This window comes from Etheostoma cragini, chromosome 15 (genome assembly GCF_013103735.1).
Source record: "Etheostoma cragini isolate CJK2018 chromosome 15, CSU_Ecrag_1.0, whole genome shotgun sequence".
In the NCBI taxonomy this organism is placed as follows: Eukaryota; Metazoa; Chordata; class Actinopteri; order Perciformes; family Percidae; genus Etheostoma; species Etheostoma cragini.
In genome coordinates this window covers 22,223,641-22,236,358 of record NC_048421.1, presented here as the reverse complement: position 1 = coordinate 22,236,358, position 12,718 = coordinate 22,223,641, and the positions used below count along the sequence as shown (strand labels likewise).

Here is a 12,718-nt window from a genome sequence, read left to right as displayed (position 1 = left end):
GTGCTTTTTGTTCTTGTGTGTTTTGTTTGAATTAACTAAAAATGTTTAATAAAAAGAATATTAAAAAAAAAAAAATCTCTTTTACAAGAGTGTCCTGGCAAGTGGCAGCAGCGCGGTTTCAAATAAACACAGAAACACAGGTAAATACATAGACAGACTTTCACTCATTCTATTCAAACAACGTCGTCTGAAAAACCTGGGTCCTAAATCAATTTAAAAACAGTGACATACAGCAGGGTGGCTACAGGTATTAACAAGTCAAATTTAAGACTTTTTAAGACTTTTTAATACCAATTATAAATGAAATTTAAGACCAAACTTACGATGGAAATACAAAGTGGAAATATACAGTAATCTTTCCAAGTAAACACAAAATTAACAGTATGGTAAAATGACAATAATCGGTTTGACATTGACTTGTGTGTAATGTGAAAGAATAACATAAAAATGTAATTGCTGTCCTAAATTATATTATTACAATATTTTCAGAACATTTGGGTCCCTTGAACAAATGGTTATAACATCAAGTGAAATAACATCAAGTGAATATTAAATAAATAATAAAAAACACTGTTCCTTTTGAACAAAAAAAAGAATTAAATGCCAATTCCAGCTACTTTTAAAATGCAAAGACTCTTATATGATTTGTGTGCCTAACAGACACAGAGAGAGAGAGAGACTCAGATGGATGGGTTGCAGTTTTTGGAGGACTCATCATGGAGAGAGAGTAGACAGCAGTGTGTATGAGTGTTTTGCGGTGTGGGAATGTGTGTGTGTGTGTGTGTGTGTGTTTTCAGGTCTCCATGTGACCAATTTTTGTTCAAGTTCTGATGTCTACTCCTGAGCTTTTGTGAATATACTTGTAAAATAATTCATATTCTATAATAAACAAAACAGTGACTTGGCACTAGAGAAAGCCTTCCCAAAAGAGTGTCCTTACCAATCTATAACGATACGCGCATACGCAAATCCAGTTGTTTGCTTTTGGTTTTCTGGTTCAGTGTCTCGTCGAACATAATTACAAAGGCAGCGCATTTTTGGACTTCTGTGATGAGCTATTTTTTGATATATGGCGCCAATCCAAATTTAGCCACGTATCTGGTCTTGGTAAATGACTGTACAAGCCCTGAATCTGGAAGCATTGCTTGGAAATCTTCTTCAGTCCCGTCATTTTACCTGTATGAATTGTGGCTTGTCACGGTCCTCAGCCCCCCCCCATCACCTCTGCTCGGAGTGTTGGCTTAGAGCCACAAACTGCTCGTAGTTCAGCTGGCATTGTTGGCTGTTGATTTCCCATCGTAACATCTAGCGCTGTAGCGTTGACGTCGTTGCTAGCGGTGGAGCAGAAACTAGCGATGGGGGTAGGTGGCGTGCCTTTACGTAGTCTCTGTGGTTTTTGCTTTGTACGTGCGATTCCACCGCTCTGACCCCCATTTTCCCAAGTTTGAAAATCTTCCGAAACATAATGCAGTTCGCTTCATAAGCATTTTCAGGCTCCGACCTTAACCAAGGATACTCGTTGTTTTAAAGCCAACACCCGCCCACGAAGCAGCTTGATTTGTTGAAGTGGTAAAGGTTAGGATAGCCGATTGGTCAGGGGACAGGACATGTACAAATGGGCTTATGTTACCGCGACAACGCAGCGCAATGCCTACCGGAAAAAAAATATCTGACAACAGATTGCCTGCATTTTCGCCGGGACATGACACAAACATATTTAAGACCTATCCAATCTGAATTTAAGACAATTTAATGCTTTTTAAGGCCTTAATTTTAGGAAACATGATTTAAGACTTTTAAAAGACTTTTCAAGGACCCGCGGCCACCCTGATATGGACTGCCTTTCTGCAAGGTCCTTTAAAAAGCCTTTAAAAGAATAAAGTGAGACCAAGTCCTTCAACTGGAGTTCATTCTGACGCTGATTCCATGCACATGGGCCTGCAAAATTAAAAGCCGTTTGCCAAGTTCAGTGCAGGCTTTGGGGACTGTCGATAAAACCAGATCTCGTGAGCGCAGGTGACATGTCCCTGCAGACGTTGGGAGGATGGAAGTGTTCAGATAAGGAGCAAGAAGTCCTAAAACTGCCTTATAAATAAAAAGAAGCCAGTGCATGAGAACCACCCGACCCGAGAATACAGCAAACAGTGACGAGTGAGCGATTTTAAGTTCGTGATGAATCTCATGGCTCAATGAAACACAGTGTCCAAAGCATGAAGACACTGGGAGGTTAAATGCATGTGTGAAATACATGGTTTGTTTTCCCGGATTACTGTATATGTTCTTTAGAGTGGGGTTTTCTAAATGTGACACCGCTTCCTAGTGGACATGTAGCCCCAATCTGTAAAATAGTAAAGATTACAGTACAGTCTCCACAGCGCTGTGGAATAAGGTCTGACCACACCACATATGCATTGTGGGATAGGAGAAAAAAACATCTGGGTTGTTACGTTTCTTTAACCCAATCCCAATCGTCTTGGGTGGCGCTAAGCTCTGGATGCAGCGATGGTGGCCAACTAGTTTTGTTGGAACTTTTGCACAAAAGCAAAAGCAAACGCAACACACAATATGAGCTGAAGTGTTTGCACAATAAAATGCGTACTATGAAATAGAATCCTGCGTGCCGCTGTGTTAAAAGACCCATGTCTCAACAGAGTCCCGTAGTTGTAAAACACTGAGGATAAAAAGTGAAACACAAGCACTGAACTGCCCGGGAGTTTGTGGGACAGCTGAATGTTTCCTGCCACAACAAAGCACTCGCTGTTTCTCGCTTCTATTTTTGTTCTTTCTCTCTCAAGTGAAATAAAGCTACCTTCAAATGCGGTCAGGAAACAGAAAATTTTAACAGTGAAATATAAAGAAGTGGATTCAAAAATTCTGCTTGAGTCCTCAATCAGACCGAGAAAGTGGACCCCAGTTCTGAGGTTGTGTTGGGAGTAACGTGTCACAAGTGTAACGCAATTACAGTAGTGTTTTCCTTTTTAAACACTACTGTAACTGCCTTTTTAACGCAATATAAAGCATCACTAATTAATTTCTAGTTACATTAGACCCGTTACGATCTCAGTAATGCGAGTTACAACACATTTAGTGGTGTTCTGTTTCTTTAAGAATTCACCAACACTGCAAAACTTTGCAAGATGGATAATTTCTGACTTTCATTATCTATTCAGGGTTAATTATTAAGGTGAACTAGCACTTTCGTTAGCAATAACCCTTGTGTTGTCTTCCCGTCAAAATTGAAAATCAACACTTTTGTTGAAGCTTTTTTTCAATGTTTTTTAACTTTTTCTTATGTCTTTGTCTCTTTTTTCAACAATTTTGATGCTTTTTTCAATGTTTGTCACTTTATGGACATTTAACAATGCGTAACACTAACTTATTTACTTTTTTTAAAGTTATTTTTGGAATTGTTCGTCAATAAACCTCATTTAGAGGAAATTATACCTAATGTTTGAGTTAGAAAAGCAGAAATTAGGAATTATTTAGACTAAAGTTAAAGGAAAGTATGTTGATGGATAATCACAGACTGGAATATGTCAACTTTTACTCAACACTATTTCAAACGCCTTTAATGTTTTTTTCAAAAGCTATAAAATAGAATAAGACAACACAAAATAAATAAGGTTATCTTTAATATAAAGTAATCTTTAGTCTTAAACTAAACAGCATGAATTTCTCATTCAAGTTCTCTAAACAAACACTTTACAACAATGCCGTACTTCAATACAACTGTAAGGTACTTTTAATTGAGTATTTTCATTCTCCTACTTGCCTATTGTACATTTGACTTATTTTACAAAATTTTATGAATAGTCTATGATGTATTATAATGAAAAATTATTAATCCGGTGGTGAAATATAAAAGATAGCTGCCAAGTCAAACTTCTGCTGTTATTTTGGTGAAAGTAACTCAAAAGTAACGCATTATAATTCAGAGACAGTAGTATTGTAATATAACTAATTACTCTCAGGGACAGGTCTACTTTCTGTCCTCAGAGTCCGGACATGGAGACACAGCGTTGAGTCCTCATGGACCTGGGAACAAACTCCCAAAAAAACTACAGTTCCACTGCAACTCCCACTTCTTTTAAATCAAGGCTGAAGATGCTCCCTTTTTTATACTGTAGTCTACATTGTCCCCAAGGGGAAATTCTTATTCACCACACTGTAATACATTACAAAAGAAAAAAAAAGTACAAACATGACAGAATGGCGTGTAGGAAATAACACAGACACAGTGGCACTGATGTGTTTTATCTGGGTGTTTTGGATGCAGGCACCAGGTTTTTGCCATAGCGAGCTCTCATGCACTCATTCTTTTTTTTTTTTATATTATATAATTTTTTTAACTGCTCTTCAAAGCTATAGCTTGTAGTTTCTGTTTCCCCTATGAGGAATTTGAAGTAACGACAACAAAAGTGTCGCTGCTTCCAGGCCTTTCGTGATCCCGCACCACCCCCACAAGGCTTCCACACAGTTGCTAGTAGCCAAGGAGGATTTAAAAAACATGATGGACCACTTTGCCAGGGAAAGTCACCGGGGCGCCACAATCTTCTGAACATAGCCGTACTGAGAGATACAAAGAGAGTTGTGTGTAGCTGATAGTCTTAATCAGCTTTGTAGCAAGTCATTTGGCAAAGTGTTGACTACAACGTTCATTAATATCAAAAAGTTCAGTTTTTTAATTTACCAAAGTCCACTTCTTTTCCTAAAAATAATGTGTACTATTACTTGAACTTTTCACTTTGTGTCTTTGTTACTTGCAAGATTCTTCCCTACAACTAATGGGAATCCTGTTGGTTTTTCTCTTTGTTGATGTCCGACTTTGAATTTTATTTTTAAGAAGGTGTGGAAACCCTGAATAATATGCTCTGCTATGAGGAAGCCACAATATAGTTTCTTTACGTTTACTTCTAAAAAATGAAGTACATTTAATATAACAAATTACTTTTGATACTTAAAAACAGTAAATATCCGATACTTTAAGACTTTTACTTAAGTAATGTTCTACAAGGTGACTTTAACATCAACCAAAGTCATTTTCTGGTAAAATACTTGTACTTTTACTCAAGTACTGCTTTCAAGAACTTTATACATCACTGAAAAAATTCTGCACTAAAGCTTTAATGTTTCATGTAAAGCATTTTGAATTGCCTTGAAGCCCATGTCCCCTGCTACTATTTTTACAACTACTCTTGCTACAACTACTACTGACGCAAAACTACATTAAATGATGCCACTTCTGTACTACCATTGCTATTGCTTTCATATACTGTAACTGCTCCAGCCACTACAACGCACCACCGCTGCTCATGCTCGTGAAAAGTAAAGTTGGTGCAGCTCTGGGTTCATTTTTTCAGACCTTCTTCAGCCTGTACTCCATCCAGCCTTCACTGCTCACAGTATGTGCGGTAATGCGATATTTCTCATTAAAGCAGGCAAAATAAGTCAAACAGACAGCGCTGAAACACGCTGGAGGCTCTGTGTGTGTGTGTGTGTGTGTGTGTGTGTGTGTGTGTGTGTGTTGTGCTGTGCTGGATGAGTGGGTGTGTTCCAACAAGACAGGATATTTATTAATTTGGGAATAATTGATTATCGGCTTGAAACTTTTAAAACTTGGCTTTCAGGAAGTGTGTGTGTGTGTGTGTGTGTGTGTGTGTATATATGCATTTATGCCTGTGTGCGTTTATGCATGTGTGCACGCGCGTGTGTGTGTGTTTGTGTGTGTGTTCCTAGTTTTAATGAACTGCACCTATAAAAGCCATGATAATTTCAGTGCACATTAATACCTTTTCTGGATTCTTTCACACTTCCGTGACCTATGACCTCTTGCGATTGTTACTGGATTGTTAATACTGAGCTGTTCCTCCTGGCGACCTCAGTGGCAGTAAGTGAGAAATTATGACAACGTAAAGTGTGAATTTCCATCCAGAGGTCGTGTCTGAAGGAAAAGAAAACACAGCGACCCAATAAAGAATGTGAGAAAGAAACACTTCAGCACTCAGAAGAGTGAAATAACAGCTCTTCCAGTTTGAAAATATTCGTCACGCTTCATTTGGAGGATGGATGCTGTTTTCTAACGGCTTCACCTCCAGACAGTCCTACGTATTTACATCTGGGAAAGCTGGGAGTCTCCCCACTGCCAGTGCCACACAACCCCCGCCTGTACTCAGAACTAGAAATACAGCAAACACACGTGCAGTCTGGGAAAGTCAACATGAACCCAAAGGGCCTTTTAACACAGTTCCTCCACAGAACTGACCCGAGTGGATCCCTGTGAGCAGCTTCTTGTCTTTCAACAGAGGACATTTTTGCACACGTTACTTGAAGTGTCTCATATTTAGATAAACTCATAGATAAGCAGATATTATTGTATTGGATAAACAGATGTGATTTATTCCACTGTATTTCACATTCAGCCACATATATCTACATCTGAAATCCCCTAAGAGGGATAGTAGAACTTTAAAATAAAAAATATCTACGTACACACATTATCACAGTTTTTCTTCCCTTTCTTCTTCTTTCTATGCCATCCATCTAAAGCAGATTAAATAACACATCCATACTAGGCTCAGTACATATGTATGTATGTATATATATATATATATTGGTATAAAGATGCCAAGAAACTATACAGCAGGGCTGCCAACTCTCACGCATTGGCCGTGAGACACACGCATTTGACCGGTTTCACACGCATACACGCCACACCCCCGATTTCTCACGCTGAAGTGTCAACCCGGTCGGTCCAATATCTGAAAGATGAGTTTATCTATATATCTACCCGTTGAGCCACTTATGATCGAGTAGTTGTGCTTTAGGAGACTGTGAGGGGGTTCAAGAGTGCTCCCTGTCTGTGGCATCTTCGAATCGTCGCAAACTGAGAACCTTTTTTTGTCACGATCCATCCCAGGTGCACTTCCCCGGCTTCAGGTACGAGCTCTGAGTATAACAGACCCGTCCGTCGCTTGGTGACCACTCTCCGTAACAATAGAGTTGAGTAGCGCTATATATATATATATATATATATACACATACATACATATACACACACACACACACACACACACACACACACACACACACTGCAACGTTGGGCCACTATTGGACTTCTCTAACCTCTGGGCATCTCTAAATGTAACTATAAATAATTCATTAAAGTTTTCATAAAATGAACAAATAGTCTTTATTTTCCCAAAAAAGTAAATACAGTAAGTGGGGTCCAGAGGATGAGGGCCAAACATTACTGAGCCTTGGCACAAAGGTTAAAGGATTAGAATGTATTTAAATCAGTGGTTCTTATTCTTTAGAATTTCAGTGGTCTTAGTTTATCCCTCAACATTAATTCAACTTTGGGTCCCTGGTCCCTACACCAGGGACCCCTGGACCTGTTCACCACAGACCCAAATCTTCTCAGCTGTTGCTGACATATGCTACTGTCGCTTCATGTGGCTCATTATGTTTGGCACATTGTCTGGGTCAGTTCTTATATCATAAGTTAATAATGTAAATAATGTAAATGCTAAATGCCCTAAAACCTGTTGATACTACAACAATGCAAAGGCTCTAAACCCTACAGTTTTGCACACATAGTGCAAGACTTGGGGGGCGCTCCCCCAGACCCCCCTAGGGACAGCCCCCCCCCCACATCTAACAAATCCCAATTTAAACCCTGAAGGATAATGAAGCGGAAATAGAGAGAAGAAATTGCTTTGTACGCGGCAAAATATGGGTTGGCCCCCCCGAAAAACTCACTTCAAGGTTTGGGGAAAAGTTGGCAGCTCTGATACAGTCATTACACAATACTATCACTTCAAATCCTTTTCGTATCCCTTTAACCCTTCTGAGACCGAGAAACTCGCCCACGAGTAAAAACAGCACCTCTGTTTTATAGTTTAATCATTTTTAACAGTTATTGACTCACCAAAAGTTGCCTCTAAAACATGACGAGTTAGCGGTTACGGAGGTCTCGTCCGGGTCTTTCTAGCCTCTTCAGGTGGTTTTCTATTGAGCCTGGAACTTTCAGCCTCTTTCGGGGTCTTTGGGCTTTAAATCCACACTGTTACATCCAAGATTGATCCACTTTATGTCCATAATTCATCGCGTTTTAGCTCATTTCTGCCACTAGCTCGCGCTCCGTCCCTCCCCTGTCTGTGTTCAGCGAAACAAAGGCCCCAGCATGCCCATATATGGGAGATAACGTCACCCCTCTTGTATGGAAAGCCAGAGGGGACAAAAAGGCCAATTTGCTGTATGGAATGCCAAGAGGAGCACATGTTTGACACGCATTTGCTTGTGTAGCATTGCTGTGGGTGTAATATCATTAAATGAGACATTATTATGTTATTATTGGCATAAGTGAATGTCATGAGAGCAAAAGCGTCTTGACTTTCTTTGAAAAAATATATGTATTTTGTCAACTGTATCAGTTATAATGATTATTTCTTCACAGAGTGACTCCCAAGACATATGAGAAGTGTTTTAGAAAAGAAAATGGCTTATTTATTAATTATCTGTCTGTGATATCAATACATATCTGAAAGATTCATGTTCCGTTTTATTTATTTTGTGTTAAAATATTATTCATTTGTTTTAAGGCCCTACAACCATTTTTAACATGCAAGTGACCTCACTGCAACCCAAATATTCTAATAACCCAGTTTGTCCTAAAAAAAATGATGTTCATATCTTGACTGTAGACAACAAGGTTGATGTTTTACAAGTTATTACAAAATAAATCCAGACAGACAATAAACTGTAAAATTGGCCTTTATGATGCATGATGACTTTTTGTCTGGGATTAGGGTTTTAAAGTGGACATGTAACAACTTCCATATTTTCTGTCATATCTACAATGTTATAATGTTGTATTTTTATGTTCAAATAATGAGGTAAATGTATTTAAGAGAAATCCCCTTGAGCTAAAACGTTCAGATTTCCAACTTGTGTTGTCTTAGGGTCAAATTTGACCCGTTGTCTAAATGTCTATATCAGAAATATGGGTTTCTTTTTAACTACCTAATTTTGATTTCCCAAAAATAACACGGATCATTCTATACAATTTCAAATACAACAAAAATATCTACTTTCAGTTTGTCACTGAAAGTGCTCCTGTGATTTGTCAGCCAGCCATGGAGTGGGTGCGAGACATTGTCCAAGATAGAATATAGTTTGGACAGCTTCCTCCTCTCTGACACCACCCACAGAGAGTCTAGCTCCCCCCCCCCCCCCCCCCCCCCCCCCCCCCCCCCCCCCCCCCCCCCCCCCCCCCCCACAATTTCACTGGTGAATGATATCATTTTGATGATTATGGCGTACAGCTTATGAAAACCCCAAATTCAAAATCTCCGAAAATTAGCATATGGTGCAAAAGTTCAGTATTGTAGGCTCAAAGCATCACATTCTAATCAGCTAATTAATCCAAAGCACCTGCAAAGGGTTCCTGAGCCTTTAATTGGTCTCTCAGTCTGGTTCAGTGGAATTCACAATCATGGGGAAGACTGTTGACCTGACAGTTGTGCAGAAAACCATCATTGACACCCTCCACAAGGAGGGAAAGCCTCAAAAAGGTAATTGCAAAGGAAGTTGGATGTTCTCAAAGTGCCATATCAAGGCACATTAATAAAAAGTTAAATGGAAGGGAAAAGTGTGGAAGAAAAAGGTGCACAAGCAGCAGGGATGACCGTAGCTTGGAGAGGATTGTCAGGAAAAGGCCATTCAAATGTGTGGGAGAGCTTCACAAGGAGTGGACTGACGCTGGAGTCACTGCATCAAGAGCCACCACACAGACGGGTCCTGGACATGGCCTTAAAATGTTGTGTTACTCTTATCAAGCCGTTCCTGAACAACAGACAACGTCTGAAACGTCTTACCTGGGCTAAAGAAGAACTTTAGCCCAGGTAAAAAGAAGAACTGGTCGGTTTCTCAGTGGTCCAAGGTCCTCTTTTATGATGAGAGCCAATGTTGCATCTCATTTGGAAACCAAGGTCCCAGAGTCTGGAGGGAGAATGGAGAGTAAGACAATCCAAGATGCTTGAAGTCCAGTGTGAAGTTTCCACAGTCTGTGTTGGTTTAGGGAGCCATGTCATCTGCTGGTGTTGGTCCACTGTGCTTAATTAAGTCCAGAATCAGCGCAGCCATCTACCAGGACATTTTAGAATACTTTATGCTTCCTTCAGCAGACAAGCTTTATGGAGAGGCTGACTTCATTTTTCAGCAGGACTTGGCACCTGTCCACACGGCCAAAAGTACCAAAACCTGGTTCAATGACCATGGGATTACTGTGCTACATTGGCCTGCAAACTCTCCTAACCTGAACCCCAAAAAGAATCTATGTGGCATTGCCAAGAGAAAGATGAAGGACATGAGACCAAACAATGCAGAAGAGCTGAAGGCCGCTATTGCAGCATCCTGGTCTTCCATAACCCCCTCAGCAGTGCCACAGGCTGATAGCATCCATGCCACGCCGCAGTAAGGCAGTAATTCAAGCAAAAGGGGACCAAACAAAGTACTGAGTACATATGCATGATTCTCTTTTCAGAGGGCTGACATTTCTGTCTTTAAAATTCTTGTTTTTATTGATTACATGTCATATGCTAATTTTCTGAGATTTTGAATTTGGGGTTTTCATAAGCTGTACGCCCTAATCATCACAATGATATCAAATAAAGGCTTGAAATATCTCACGTTGCATGTAATGAGTCTATATAATATATTAGTTTCACCTTTTAAGTTGAATTACTGAAATTAATAAACTTTTGCACCATATGCTAATTTTTTGAGTTTCACCTGTTTTTACACTTTATCACACTATTTAAGCAGTTGCACATTTTTGTATTCTCAACTTGTATATATTCAAATATTTGTTCTTGTATTTTATTCCTACTATTATTTCATGTATATTGTATGCATGTATGTTTGTTGTATTCTGTGGTGCAACAACTCCACAGAGACCCCTCTGTTGGCTTTAATGAGGTTTATGAAATTGGTTATAAGGAGTTTGAAATTATGGTCATTGTTCCAAAGTCACAGTTTTCATTGAGATCATCATTATAGAAATGTACCTACATCTTACATCTTATAACTTATTCCTTGTTACATAATGTTCTTATTGTTATTCAGTCAGTCAGTTTAAAGGTTATTCTGTTTGTATTTTATAGTCACAGTTGACATTTTATCATGATCTACTGAACTGTTCAATCACTGCACTGTTCACTTTTGCACTTTTGCACCATCATCATTACACACAGTGTCTCACCTTAGCGTGGTCATTGCATTTCAGACAGGACGAAAAGGACTGCTGATGGTGTTTTGTATGTTTTTGGACTAGGACACCCCCCTCATCCCCTCCCGCCTACAAATCCCATTCACTGAACTACAACGACTCAATTTGTCCCGCCTTTCGGCCAGTGTGTTGTCAGGAATGTGTAGGTTTGTGTCATGTTTGCGTGTTTCTGTATCTGTCTGTCTTTTTGTGCTTGAGTGTGTTTGAACATCTTCACATATGCGTGAGAGAGAGAGAGAGAGAGAGAGAGAGAGAGAGAGAGAGAGAGAGAGAGAGAGAGAAAGCAGGGGAGGGGTTTGGGAGACCGGCAGCATGGCGCCGCCACTCCACCATCCCACCCGATCAACGAGGCCCCTCTGCATGTGTTCCTGCTCCCTAACTCAATAAGGACAGCATATTGGGATGTATGTGTGTGTGTGTGTGTGTGTGTGTGTGTGTGTGTGTGTGTCTTTGTGTGTTTGTGTGTGTGTGTATAAGAAATTCGAAAATTTAAAATTTAAAAGTAAGATTAAACACTCATAAGAACTATCCTAATATGTCAAATATTACATTTATTACAGATTATTGCAAGTTTGATTTAACATCCTTAGCATTTAGCAAGCCAAGCCTCAAGCTCCGGTTCAGTCACTCGATGGAGGCCAAATGTAATTGTTGCAATGCATTTAGAGTAATTTACTACTACTAATTTACTTTTAAAGTAATTTAAAAAGCCTGCGACCACAGTTATGTCACCTCAACTTACAGTAGATCGTTAATTAATAAATTAATTTATGTAAAAAAACATAAACAGACTGAGTTCTTTGGACATAAAGAATGATCTACATACAGGATGACTTACCTTAATAAGCAATATAATAAGCAATACATATTGATGCCATAATACAATGTTAATTTGATGAAAATGTGAAATCCTGTAGTCAGTGAACTGTTCACTTTTGATATTTTGATTTCCTATTCATAAAATCACTATTAATGCATTTCCATGTCCAGTAATAACCTATTTCCTTAGTTTATTAGTAATTAGGATTTGTTCATAATGAGTGTTATTGATATTAGTCTTCCAAATAATTTTTTTTTATTATCTGTTAGGATTTCTATTTCTCAAGTAGTTATTTTTCTTTGGGAATGATACTGTTGGTATAGTTGTTATGCATTTTTAAAATTATTTTTAATTGGATTAATTTGTGAGTGAGCAGGCTGGGGATCAAACATGTGGGGTATTAGTTACAGGACAGCCCTGTAAACACAACAAAAGCTCGGTGTGTGCGCGTGCATGCATACGTGTGTGTGTGTGTGTCTGTCTGTGTGTGTGAAGTTGAAACATACGATACACACACTCACTATTCAAATATCTCTCTCTTACACCTACACACACAATTATGCAGTCAAAGAGAAAGAGAGAGATTTACTGATGTTGGATTGACCCCCCCC

At 39.1% G+C, this 12,718-nt stretch overlaps 1 long non-coding RNA gene across 1 annotated transcript in view; it reads right to left on the bottom strand.

The window, feature by feature from the left end:
* Positions 1–8,844: 8,844 nt before the first annotated feature.
* The window catches only part of LOC117958211, an 8,116-nt gene continuing 4,242 nt past the window's right edge, over positions 8,845–12,718 (bottom strand). The window contains exon 3 of the long non-coding RNA XR_004659663.1: positions 8,845–8,945. This is a non-coding gene — a long non-coding RNA (uncharacterized LOC117958211). The remainder of the gene's footprint in view (positions 8,946–12,718) is intronic.